Source organism: Salvia hispanica, chromosome 2 (genome assembly GCF_029641045.1).
Source record: "Salvia hispanica isolate PSC_SH4W2 chromosome 2, Shi_PSC_v1, whole genome shotgun sequence".
Lineage (NCBI taxonomy): Eukaryota > Viridiplantae > Streptophyta > Magnoliopsida > Lamiales > Lamiaceae > Salvia > Salvia hispanica.
Genome location: NC_142693.1, coordinates 52,489,408 through 52,503,566, shown reverse-complemented (window position 1 = coordinate 52,503,566; position 14,159 = coordinate 52,489,408). Strand labels below are relative to the sequence as shown.

Sequence of the window (14,159 nt, the reverse complement as noted above, 5' to 3'; positions counted from 1 at the left end):
CTAAAACTTTCCTTGCGGTTCTCCTTGGTCCGAAATGCCCTCCACACGCCAAGGAGTGACAATGATGGAGTACATCTCTTTGTTCCCATTCAGGAATGCAGCGTCGAATTATCTGATCTGCGCACATCTTCCAAAGATAAGGATCATCCCAGAAGTAATATTTGGCTTCGCTTTTAAGCTTCATCTTCTGGGCCCGGGAAGCTTCCTCTGAACTTGGCACCTCTCCCGTGACCAAGTAATTTGCCAGGTCGGCGTACCATGGTTCTGCGTTACGTACGCGCTTTCCTCGATCAGATTCTCCTGGACCGGTTAAAACTAAGACAGATTCCCAGCTTATCGGTCTAGGTGGTTCGTCCATATAGTACAAATGCTCTTCGGGAAAAACATCGGGAATAGCCTCGTCCGTATCTCCTTGATGAATTCTACTCAAGTGGTCAGCCACTCGATTCTCTGTTCCTCTTTTGTCTCTTACTTCCCAATCAAACTCCTGTAGAAGTAGGACCCATCGAATTAGCCTTGGCTTTGATTCTTTCTTAGCTAGCAAGTACTTTATTGCTGCATGATCAGTGAAAACAATAACCCTTGACCCAAGAAGATAAGGGCGGAATTTTTCGAACGAGTAGACGACAGCCAACATTTCCTTCTCCGTAGTATCGTAATTCTTCTGAGCTTGATTTAGTGTCTTGGACGCATAGAGAATTACGTAGTTTTTCCCATCTATCTTCTGCCCTAGGACGGCTCCCACAGCGAAATCGCTCGCGTCGCACATTATCTCAAAAGGGTGATTCCAGTCCGGTGCCCTGATAATTGGTGCGGACACTAGTCTCTCCTTGAGCAATTGAAATGCCCTCTTGCATCCCTCATCAAACTCGAACTCCACATCGTTGTGCAGCAAATGAGTGAGTGGTTGCGCAATTTTTGCAAAGTCCTTGATAAACCTTCGATAAAACCCTGCGTGACCGAGGAATCCTCTAACTTCCTTTTGATTTGTAGGGTAAGGTAGCTTTGCAATCACTTCCACCTTTGCCTTGTCCACTTGTATTCCTCTTTCAGAGACCACATGACCTAAAACAATCCCCTCAGTTACCATGAAGTGACATTTTTCAAAATTCAGAACTAGATGTTTCTCTTGACATCTTTGCAGCACTAGGTCAAGGCTGGCTAAACAAGTATCAAATGAGCCTCCATATACAGTGAAATCATCCATGAATATCTCGATGCATACCTCTAGTAGATCCGAAAAAATACTCATCATACAACGTTGGAATGTACCTGGTGCATTACATAGACCAAATGGCATCCTTCGGTAGGCATAAGTTCCAAAAGGGCATGTAAATGTGGTCTTTTCCTGGTCCTCTGGGTTCACGAAAATCTGGAAATAACCGCTATATCCGTCGAGGAAACAGAAATACTGTTTGCCAGCCAGCCTCTCTAGCATCTGGTCAATGAATGGTAAAGGAAAATGATCCTTTTTGGTGGCTTCATTTAGTTTCCTATAGTCGATGCACATCCTCCATCCAGTGACCAGTCGAGTAGGCACCAACTCGTTCTTGTCATTCTTCACCACTTGTATTCCAGATTTCTTCGGTACCATGTGAACCGGACTGACCCACTCGCTATCTGGAATAGAGTATATGATTCCAAGGGACAGTAGTTTCAGAACTTCCTTGAGCACTTCCTCCCTCATGTTTGGATTCAGTTTCCTTTGTGGATCACGCCGAGCCTTTGCCCCTTCCTCTAGTCTGATGTGGTGCATGCAAAGATCAGGGCTAATTCCAACTAGGTCAGAAAGTGTCCACCCTATGGCCTTCTTGTTCCTCCTTATTACTTCCAGCAGCGCACTCTCTTGGTCTTCAGTCAAGCGGCTGTTAATTATCACTGGACAAGTTTCTCCTTCCTCCAGGTATGCATACTTTAAATTTTCAGGCAAAGTTTTCAACTCCTTCTTCGGTGTGATGGCTTCCTGAGGTAAAGGGTTCTCCGCCTTACTTCTTGGCGCCATTTCCTCTAGATTCGCTCCCTCGTCTGGGCTCTTCTCCTGAACAGATCTGGCTGATTGGAATGATAGTGGCTGGTGGCAGAATGCCATGATCGCTTCATTGATCTGATCATCTGTCAAGTCCTGTGTGAAAAAAGTTTCACACCATCCTGTCACCTCCTTTTCTACAGTCTGGCTCAGCTCCGAATTGTCAAACTGTTCCTGCATTAGTTCAGTCTCAAGATATTCTTGGACTAGGGGGTTAATTACATCTACAACATGCAAGTTTTCAACATCAAGCGGTTTTTTCATAGCTTCTTCAATGTTGAAGGTGTATTTCTCCCCATGATAGTCCAGGCATATGGTTCCATCAAACACATCAATAACAGTCTTCGCGGTGCGAAGGAAGGGTCTCCCCAGTAACACCCCACTAGACTCAGCAGATTCATTACCCCTCATTTTTATCACATGAAAATCAGCTGGGTATAGGAAATCATGCACTCTGACTATGACATTTTCCAATACTCCCTCAGGCGATATGCATGTTCTATCGGCCAACTGAATCACTACTTTAGTATCGACCAAACTGACTCCCACCAATTTTTTATATATTGACAGCGGTAGGACATTTATCGAAGCACCTAGATCACACATGGCATGCTCAATTTTAATATCACCTATAGAAATAGGAAGAGTGAACATACCTGGATCTGTACACTTTGACGGCATCCTCCTCTTTTGTATCACGGCGGATACATTTTCTCCTATAACAATCTTCCCATCAGGTTTGGTTTTTCCTGCTATGAATTCCTTGATGAACTTGCTGAAGGTGGGTATTTTCAGAGCCTGCAAAAAGGGTAGGTTAATCTCCAGCTTACTAAATATTTCCACAAGGTCCTCAGTATCATCTTTCTTTTTCTTGGCTTCTCCTCGATATGGGAATGGTTTGGGTCGCTTTACTGCATTCGTGGAACTCCCTGCTGGGGCTGCACCTGTCTCCCTGCTTCCCTCTTTAAGTTCCAACTCAGGTTCTGGATCAAGGAAAAATGGGTCACTTAGTCGAGGCATCGATCCCCTTAAATCTCCCTCCTGGAGGTCATCCTGTATAGGAATTTCTCTGAGTCCAGGATCATCTCCTCGAGACTTCTGATTCCCCTTTTCTCCGTTCATCTGTGAGGGTGTCTCCTCGTTTATCACTTGCTTCGGTCCTTCATAGCCTTTCCCCGATCTCAAGGTAATTTGACTAATATTTGCTCGGTCTGGTGGTTTGACAGTGGCAGGCAATTTCCCTTCATTTCCCCGCATTTCGTTCAGCGACGTGGCCAACTGGGACATCTGCTTTGCCAGCATGTCCATGGCAGACTTCTGCTCCTGCTGGGCATCTTGAATTTTGTGCACCACGTCATTGTTAGCCTGCATGTTATTCTGCATGTGTTGTTGGGAATTTACCAGATCATGCACCATGTCATCAAGATTCCGCTGTGGTCGGAAACCTTGAATTGAACTGGGATTAAATCCTTGATTTTGATTGGTTCCAACCACCTGGTTCTGGCGAAAATTTCCCTGACCTCCTTGATTATTGTTGTACTGGGTTGCTGGACCTGGGTGACTCTGTTGGAAATTTTGATTGTTTCCTGAATTGTTCCTCTGATGCGGTGGCACATAAGAATTCCCTTGGTTGCTCTGGTTCCTGTTGTTCCAGTTATGCTGATCCCCTTGGTTACGGAAATTCCAGTTGTTCAGCCCCTCTTGCTGCTTCCCTGCCCAGTTAGAATTATGCTGTGGTCCTTCCTGATTCCGGCTGGGCCATGTCTGCTGGTTCTCCGCTGGACCTGGGTGTTGTGACTGTGGTTGTTGGTTCCCTTCAGCCCATCTGAAACAAGGATTGTCCCTCCATGGTGCCTCCTTAATCTTCCACTGGTTCCAGTTGGTATTTTGATTACTTTGATTCCAATTCCCCATTGCATTCACTTGAGCTTGGAAATCTCCATCGAGTGAGGGATTATTGTAAAATTGAAGCTGATGTTCCTCTTGACCTGGGTTTTTTTCCTTATCAGTCGACCCAGGGGTATTTTTCTTTTCAATGGCATTTAGCAGTGCCTTCTCCAGTCGATCTATTCTGTCTCTAACCTCTTCTCCTTCTCGTTCCTTAACTGTGTTCGCGGAGCTTCTCCTCATGATAGCACGCGGGCAGTCATACGCCTTCTTCGCGTCGATTAATCTTCCCAGAATCTCGCGTGCCTCGCTTGCCTTATTCTTGGTGAAATTCCCCCCGCTCGAGGAATTCATTAAGTCCTTGGACTCAGGATTTGCTCCTTCGTAGAATAGATAAAATGTTTCAGCCTCCGTCATCCTGTGATTTGGGCAAGCGTCAAGCAGGCCTTTAAACCGAGACCAATATTGGCTTAAAGATTCATCGTAGTCCTGCTTACACTCTTGAATTTCTTTTTTCAAAGCGTTTGTCTTATTGGACGGAAAGAAATAGTCCAGGAACTCCAATTTGAAATCCCTCCATGTGGTGATCGAGTCAGGTGGAAGCCTCAGCAACCAAGTGTTTGCCTCTCCTTTCAATGCAAATGGAATCGCTCGCAGGCGATAGTCCTCCTCGGTAGTTTCGTTAGGCCTTTTCTGGATGCTACATAGCTTACTAAACTCGTTCAAAAACTCATAAGGACACTCATTCCTCCGTCCAGAGAATGTAGGTAAAACGCCCAGCACATTCGTCTTGATCTCAATAGACCGCTGACGTTGATTTGACACTATGGCATGAGCTGGCTCTCCGTCGAGATGTGCAGTTAGCGAACCAATCTCTGGGTCTAGGTCCACTAAGTTTGCCATTACAGACTCCTCTTCCTCCCTTTCCGAATGCTCAGTTTCTGACGACGACCGTGAATCCTCTTTCCCCGATGAATTCCACTCTTCTTCACTCCCTGATTCAAACGGAAATGGATCTACAGTTGACAACCCCGATCTGGTAGTTATGGCGGATGTTGATTCCTTAACTTGCCACTTCAACTGCACGTTCCTTGACCAAGATGGGTTGCTCCAGATTCCTGACCTTGAGCCCTTGCTCATAAACTGCCAAAAGCGAAATTCAAAAGATTAAAACTATTTACACCAAATCTCTAAACACATAAACAAACTACGCCATCCATCCCCGGCAACGGCGCCATTTGAAGAGTTGATTTTCTGCTTGCTGTATCCTATCAATTTCTAATTACACACTTCCTAGATCCAGTAAATCAACTAGATCACAAGGTCTAGAGACTCACAAGACTGGAAGTCTGGTCGTTGGTACGCAAGCAAACCTTCAAAACCCTCAACCACAGATACTAAACTAGCACAGGGAAGTAGGGATCGATCCCACAGAGATGGACTCGTAAAATACATGCGTAGAGAATTGGAAACTATTTTTGGGTTGGCTGCTGCCACGCATATTTTGGGTTGAGGAATTTAACTAAGTGAATTTGGAAATAAAGTACGCTATGCTAACTGCTAGATCTAGGCGAAAATGAATTTTGCATAAGAACTAAGTCAAATCAACTACTAGATCTGGGACTTCTACGAACATATCTAGACCAAGGAGATTAAATCAAGTGGGGACCAAACTCTGAAAAAGGTAAGTACGGACAGAATCGAATCTGCAGCCTAACTAACTAAAGCATCAACTGAAAATGACTTCATCTTCTTCAACGAACACAAATAAATGCAGAGATCGAGAAAAACAAACTCAGATGTAGATTGGAAACATAATTTTAACGGTAAACGAAACAACGACGGAAATCACACTACTAGACGAAGCAAACCAAGCAGAACAAAATCCCCATAATCTCATGCACAAATTTCACCTCCCCTGTTCAGATCCACACTTCGGATGCTAAATCCACTCCGGATCCAAGCATCCGAACAAAAATCCAACCGAACACAACTTCAATACCACGATTCTCGAATCTCCTAAAATATTCAGCAACAAATTCAAGAGAACATCTCAAATAAACAAACCAAAATAGCAAGCGTCATAATAATCAACACGAAATCCAACTTCATCAAGGCAAATCAAACGTAAACAGAACGGATAAACTGATTCAGCAACAAAACAACAAGCTCGACTTCCAAACGTGAAGTTCGAGACTGAACTGAGTACCAAACAGAAATTTTAAAAGAACAATTGTTTCTTCGCCCTCAAGGGACGGTGATGCACTGATACGAGACTCCTGAAAACGAAAACCACCCCAAATTTCCCATATCCCTAGTGTGTGTGCTAAGAGCGTGACTGTGTGTGGAGTGTAACCGATCTGCCATTCTTGTTGCGCACTCCTTTATTTATAAGCTTCGAGGTGGGGCCCAGCGAGGTATTGATTGACTTGATTGCCCTCAGCTTTTGGCTTCCTTCCTCTAGCTTTTCCTCGTGATTCCGTTCCTGCTCCTCGCTAGATATCCTCCTCCAGCATCTCCTGGATCTAGCGCTACACACACACCTGGCTTAACAAAACTTGTTAGATCCAGCAGAAATGTGATGTTTTTCACTACATAACCAATGCATGAAATTAGCCTTATCAGTTTGCACTCGAAATGTTGACACTCGCAAATCGTTTACCGAAGGTGAAACTGCCTATTTGCTTGGAGTATCTGTGGGGTTTCAATTGTGATTCGAGCATGAAGAGACATAGTAGAAGAGGAAAGCAGTCTAAGGTAAGAGATGGTTGCTTGGAGTTGTGCCTTTGATGTGTTCGTAGAAATGTTTCAAAGAATGTAGAGGTTTGATTAATTCTTATACAATGAAAACGTAGGGAAACTTGGATTTTCGTATGTATATGGCATTTGCTTGATCAAATACCGGAATGAAGTATAACCGTAGTCCAATGAAGTAATAATGTTTTAAAATGAAGTAAAATCATACTAGAATGAAGTAAATATCTATTCATTTTTAATTTATTATATACCAGATTGATTTGTGTTTGTTATAATTTTTGACTAACAACAGTTAGATTTTATGTTTTACACCAATGTTTTGTTTTATTTGCCAAATAAAGTATATGTCCAAGCCTGGTCGTAGATTTGCCAAATGAAGAAATAAAGGATTTGTCCAAGCTTGGTCGTAGATTTGCCAAATGCTACGTGGTTGGTCGGCATTCAAGGAATTGTGACAAAGCAGATGAGAAGAAAAAGCAACTATAAGTAATGAGCTGTTTTATTGATATTCTCCTGTTAGGATTTTGATTTTCTAAAAATGTTGTGATACATTTATTTGTTTGTAATTTATTACTTCATTCAAATAGGTTTGATACTTCATTCCAGTAGTTAACCACTTCATTTTGATACTTTGTTACTTCATTCCATTTTGAATTTGAATCTGTTTAACTTTTTGCAAACTTTAAAGTGAATAGACTGTATGAAGTTTTTTATTCATATGTTAATACTGAACCTATGCATTTAAAGAAAACTATATGTGTCTGCATTATTAAGGTATTTCCACATCCACGGTATTTATTATGATGTATTCGTATAGTTTGTTGTCGTTTAAATTTTTGAAGGTAAAATAAAATCTCATTTCAAAAAACACATAATAACTCTACTAACGAAGTACTTTTATGCATTTTGTTTCATTATTTGTTAACCTTCCAATCTCTTACCAAACAAAATATATAGTATATGATTAAGATTATCATGATAAGTGTTCTGTTGGGCAATCATTTATCAATAGTTCTTATCTTGTTTTATGTTGACTCAAAGTAATGTACAGAAGAAATGAATTAAATCATTTACGAGATGAAGTTTATAAACCAATGATATAAAGGATTCAAGTGTAGATGAGGACAAGTGATCACTACTTCATTTATACGTGCATTTACTTCATCCAACAAGTATATCACTTCATCACAATAGCTTTTTACTTCATCGAACTTCAGGTGGGTTATTACTTCAGTTCACAACCTTATTAAATGAGATTATAACTTCATCAATTAAGTTATTTAGTCAATACAGGTACAAGTCCAACTGCACACTTATACATAAACACAATTCAGTTCATATTACTTCATTACATGTGATTATAACTTTATCGAGTATGTTATTTAGTTCATTACACTTATAATTCTTTGCAAACTATGCATAAAACACAGTTCGGTTCATATTACTTTATTACTTAAGGTTATAACTTCATCATATGCATTATTTAGTTCATTACAGTTACAATTATTCGCAAACTATGCATACAATACATTCAGTTCATATTATTTCATTATTTGAACTTATAACTTCATCACGTGTGTTATTTAGTTCATTACAATACTAATTCTTCACAAACTATACATACAACACAGTTCTCCATCCTTTCTTCCCCACTCTGAAAAATTCCTTCAATCTACCGCTATGATTTCCAACAAAAATCTCTCAAAATCGAACCAGATGACGATAAATTGTTCTCTAGCCCGAATCAAGCAATATATGCATTTCTTTTTCGAGTAATTCTCCCGAGTAGTATTTTATTTTCCAATGTATAAATTTTCCAATAATCTGCATAACAACTAAAATATACAAAACAAGAAAGAACTAACACACACGAAGATTAACACAACAAATCATGAAGTAACTCAAATAATGTGGATTTGACAACCAATCATGAATTAACACGCAAAGAATAAAGTAGATGTACGTATGAATAAAGTAGTGATCACTCTTCCTCGTCTGCTCCATAATATAGTTTATTACTTCAGTAGATTTATTACTTCATTCCAATAGTTAATTACTCCATTCCAGTAGATTACTACTTCATTCCACTTTGAATTTGTTTAACCTTTTTACAAAATTTAACCTTTATTATAGAACTCAGTAGCATCATCAAGTTTAGGAAAAATATGTCCTATATAGGGCTTCAGTTGGGATGGACAGTCAGGTAAGTATGACACTGATATAAAACATGCAAACTACTGTTAGTGAAAAATTAAAACAAACAATTTATGCCTACAAATTTAGTTCATTATAACAACAATTTAGTTCATTCAGCTGTGTTATTACTTCATTATAACAACAATTTAGTTCAATAAGAGTCGAATTGATGGCATACTTTAATGTGCAAACAACACATCAGTTAATGATGTTACTTCATTATAATGTTTTATTACTTCATTTTTACTGTGATTTACTTCATTATTATGTATTATTACTTCATTTTAGTAATAAAACCTACTGTATAAATAGATCATTTATATTACTTCATTATCATAACTTATTACTTCATTATATGAATTCAATACTCCATACTAACTAGATTATAGTTAATAGGAAAACAGATCATTTATATTACTTTATTATCATAATTTATTACTTCATCTTATCAATTTACTATTTTATTAAAAAGAATATGTAGTTCATTTTAATGTGCAAACAAGTCAGCAGCTGAGTTAAATCTTAAAACCCTAAAACCATGCAACACAGTTAATAGATAGTTCATATTTAGTATCTATTACTTCATTACAAATGCTTTATTACCTCATTTTACGAAATTACTACTTCATCAAACAGAAAAGTATGCACTGCTGTTACCGCCCGCATTAATTCGACTCAGAGCATGTCAGCATACTTTACTAGTCTTAGAAATCATACTTTAATTTGGGGCTGATAGTTCTTTTTTCATTGTTCATATTTAATTTGGGGGTGAAGTAAACATTATAGTTCATATTTATAGAATTTGGAGTCCTATTGGATGAAGTAAAAACCTAGTATAATGAAGTAGTAACTTTTTGGAAGGAAGTAATAAACCTACTGGAATAAATTGTACTATTATTTTACATTAATAAAGTAAAACACCTTGTTCAATGAATTTGAAAGAAACATGTGTTGAATCATGTGAATACCTATTGGAATGAACTAAAATCCTAAATGAATTAAGTAATGACCCATTTGAATAAAGTAATAAACCTACTGGAATAAAGTAAAAATATGTTCATTTCCAATTAATTACGTAATGGATGAAATGAAGTAATACACTTACTTGAATGAAGTATAAACGTACTAGAATGAAGTAAAAATATATTCATTTTCAATTTATTACGTACTGGATTGAAGTAATAAACCTATTGGAATGAAGTAAAAACCTACTAAAATGAAGTAATACCTACTAGAAATAAGTTATGCACTGGTATTTTTCAATTTATTAGAACAATATGTTATACGTCAATATTAATAGTCATTTGGTTCTTTTCATTTCTAATATTATTCATTCATTATATATTACTTCATTTAACCATGCTATTACTTATTTCAGATAGTTCCATCAAGCTATTACTTATTTCAGATAGTTTCATCACTTCATCTATTAGTTTGTAATTTATTACTTCATTTTTTTATTTTCTGATGATATAATGATACATTTATTTGTTTGTAATTTATTACTTCATTCCAGTAGGTTGATACTTCATTTCAGTGGTTAATTACTTCATTACATGTGATTATAACTTCATCAAGTACGTTATTTAGTTCATTACAAATATAATTTTTCGCAAACTATGCATACAACATGATTCAATTCATATTACTTCATTACTTGATGTTATTATTCCATCAAGTGCGTTATTTAGTTCATTAAAATTATAATTCTTCAGAAACTATGCATATAATACAATTATATCCATATCACTTCATTATTTGAGGTTATAACTTCATCAAGTGCGTTATTTAGTTCATTACAATATTAATTCGTCATACAATGCAGTTCTCCAACTGTTCTTCTCCACTCCCAAAAATTCCTTCAATCTACAACGACGATTTCCACCAGAAATCCTTCAAAATCAAACCGGATGACGATAAATTGTTCTCAAAGCTTCTCTAGCCCGAATCAAGCAATATATGCATTTCTGTTTTGAAGAAATACTCCCAAGTAGTATTTTTATTTTGCACTGTATGCTTGCCAATAATTTGCATCACAACTAAACAATATGAAACAAGAAACAAGAAGAAGCACACACAAAGATTAACACAATGATATAACTCAAATGTCGTGGATTTGGCAGAATTATTTTCTCACTTTTATTCAATTCAGTCAAAAATATCAAGCCTCCTCGTGATGGAGATTTTCCAATGCTAAATTGGATAAACTAATTAAGGTTGAAAGCTTATAAAGTGGAATATGCACAACTCAAAACAACAGCCAATTTGGCTAGAATTCAAAAACTATAAAACAAATTAGGATTCAAACAAAAGCCCCAACGTTTCAAAGAGTGAGAGAGATAGAGTCATCAAAAATCCGATGGAAGTAATATGCAAACAATCGAGACCCATAGATGTAAAACTACATCATAGTTGTTGTTTACCCTAAATCTGTGACTTAGGTGAATAAAATGACCTAGTCAAATGAAGTAATAACCTAATAAAATGAAGTAATGATCTAATTAAATGAAGTAATATAGAAATCTGAATAATGACGATTTTCACACTTCTTCCCCATTCTGGAATGCCTTCAATCAGCCTTCTCCACGCTACTCTTGCAGCTTCTTCTTCTTGGCCATCAATGACAGCTCGTCCGGCATCCTCTCCAGCCCATTTCCTATGGCCCCATGACCTTATCAATTATCTCCTTTTGCATCTCCTTATTCACAATCATCCATGTGTTGAACCGATAATGTCAACGTCGTCGGAGTTGTTCTCTGTCAATTCCTCGACGATGTAATCTCGATTTCGTAATTGATCGATTTTCCGGCGGAGTGTTTGGAGGCGAGCAACTTGAGGGATCCGTAGGGAAGTCTCTGTCTGAAATAATGAGAGGAACTCCCGATTGACCGCACCAGTGACTCCAAAGATGGCGACGGAGGGGCTGTCCTTACAGAGAGACATGCTGAAGGCGAAAGGGAATTGGGGTCGGGAATAGTGAGAGAGAATTGCAGAGAGAGAAGTGGGTTGGATTTGGAAGGGAGGAAGAACTGCATATTCCGGAAATACCCTTTTACCATTTTAATTAAATAAAAAAATGAGACAATGTATAATTATTAATAACCATTCGATGTGATTAATGAGTGAATGAGATTTAGTCTCTAGTTCGGTATTTAAGAAGGGTTCGACATTGATCACATATATAGGTCCCCTTATATGCACAACATCTCCTAGTGTAGAACTAGAGACTAAATATTGAGCATAGGATTCAAAAATTGATGGATTAGATGTGAATAAACTATATTTCATTCTCGTTATTCATCCAGTAAATTAATCACTTCAGCCAAGGGATAATTTGGTCTTTCTGCTGCTTAGGTGAAATTGTGAAAATGCAAAGACGGAAAAAGATGACTAATTTTCACCTATTCACTTTCCTTCTATCAATTTTCAGAGCCCCCACTTTCTTCCCTCTTTCAATGATTCAGGGAGCGGCGAATGCAATCGTCTTCACCATCCGAGTCAACAAGTTCTTCTTCCCTCCAAGTCTCGCTATCATCAAGTTCTAACCATGGTTGGCATAAGGAAGACGGAAACCAAAGGTATTTGTTTATTTCTACACTTTTAGTCATTCCTCGAAAGCATAATTTTTAATCTTTACTATTATAGATGGGCGGCATTTCCGTTCGAACACAACATCTGGTATCGGTAAGATCTACCTTAACTCTAATTAGTTCTACTTTAGAAGGTTTTAATTCTATTGATTTGTCGAATCAGGGATGCAACAGGTGAATGATAACCCTTAAAATAAGTGTACTGCGAAATGAAAACGGACAATAAACTCTCAGGCTACTGAACCCAAAAATTCCGGTGAGCTAACCCTAACTGACGGTTTAATTATGTGTTCTTTTTTTGTGATTTAAGATTGTTAAAATTTCATTTTATAAAAAAAATTGTACTGCTTAAGTTGTCAATTTTTCGATTTTCTGAGTGGTCTGGAACTTTTTGTTAGAAACTATGAGTTGGTAAATATGCTTCATCCTAAGTTTATAATGTGAATTGATTCCTGCATAATATGAAGGGATTCCTAGATAGTATGAATTAATTTTTCTGTTTGAGGTGTTCGTAATGTGAATTGATTGCTGTATAACATGAAGGGGTTTCTAGACAATATGAATTAATTTATCCGTTTGATGAAGTTTTGTCAATAGGATTTCTCCAAAAAATTTAACAGGTGTGTTTCATTAATTCCTAATTTGTTTAATTTCTGTTGGTAAATTTGAGTTGGTAAATTTGCTTTAGATTAAGTTTTTAATGTTAATTGGTTGTTGTATAACATGATTGATTGTAATGTGAATTGATTGTTAAATTTTCTTCATCCCATGTTTGCAACGTGAATTGTTTGTTGTATAGCATGAAGGGATTTCTGGACACTATGAATTAATTTTTCTGTTTGATGAAGTTCATTAAATAGGATTCCTCCAAAGGTTTGATTCATTAAATGTTATTTTGTATATACTTTTTTGTGTCGTTATAAAAGTTATATATTTAATTCATGTAATTCAGTTTGCTTTTACTGAACATTGTGTTTTTACCATGGCTGTGATTAAGGGAGGGAGTACTGCAGAGGTTGAGAACCAAATATTGTTCAACCTTGATGAATGCAGTAAACAATCATGAATACCTCAACAACAAGTGCATCACTGCAAGATATTACGAAGAGGCTTGCATATACAATGATATTGATGTTGAAAAAATATTGCATATTACCTAAAGAAGAAGTAATGTAATTGTTGGTTAATGTTTTAGAGTTTCGATAGAACCATACTCTTGAAATTAATGCTACCGATTTGAATTATGTTCTGATTTTGTGTACACCTATTTCACCGACGTTAAATATTGGTTTCTTGTGTGGAAATAAATTACCGACACATTCAATCGAATTGTCAATTAAATATCTAAAATAATGCATCAAGTGCACATATTTACTTCATTGCAGCAAGATTTTGTTTCAAACAAAAGAATTTTATAGTATAACGAACTGTATAAAATTAAAATATATGACATATTTTATCATTGCAGAACAACTGCAACAATAAGCACATTCATAGCAATTCAAATTCTTGTTATAATGACAATAATGATGGAAAACTTTAGTTAATTTTATAAAAAATTAAGTTCATAATAAACACGCCGAAACTTTATGATATAATTTGGCTCAGAATAGTAATTGGAAAAGTCATTCTATATTGAACTCCAGTACAGATTAAATTAAACCAAAAAAACTTTGAAATTAAATTGCATAAATACTTCAGCA

General features: G+C 37.1%; 1 long non-coding RNA gene across 1 annotated transcript; it reads left to right on the top strand.

The window, feature by feature from the left end:
- Positions 1 to 12,257: 12,257 nt before the first annotated feature.
- LOC125202326 (uncharacterized) lies at positions 12,258 to 13,706 on the top strand. Its single transcript, XR_007173077.2, has 4 exons — positions 12,258 to 12,444; positions 12,512 to 12,550; positions 12,620 to 12,712; positions 13,454 to 13,706. It is a non-coding gene; the product is annotated as an uncharacterized LOC125202326 (long non-coding RNA).
- The last annotated feature ends 453 nt before the right edge of the window (positions 13,707 to 14,159 follow it).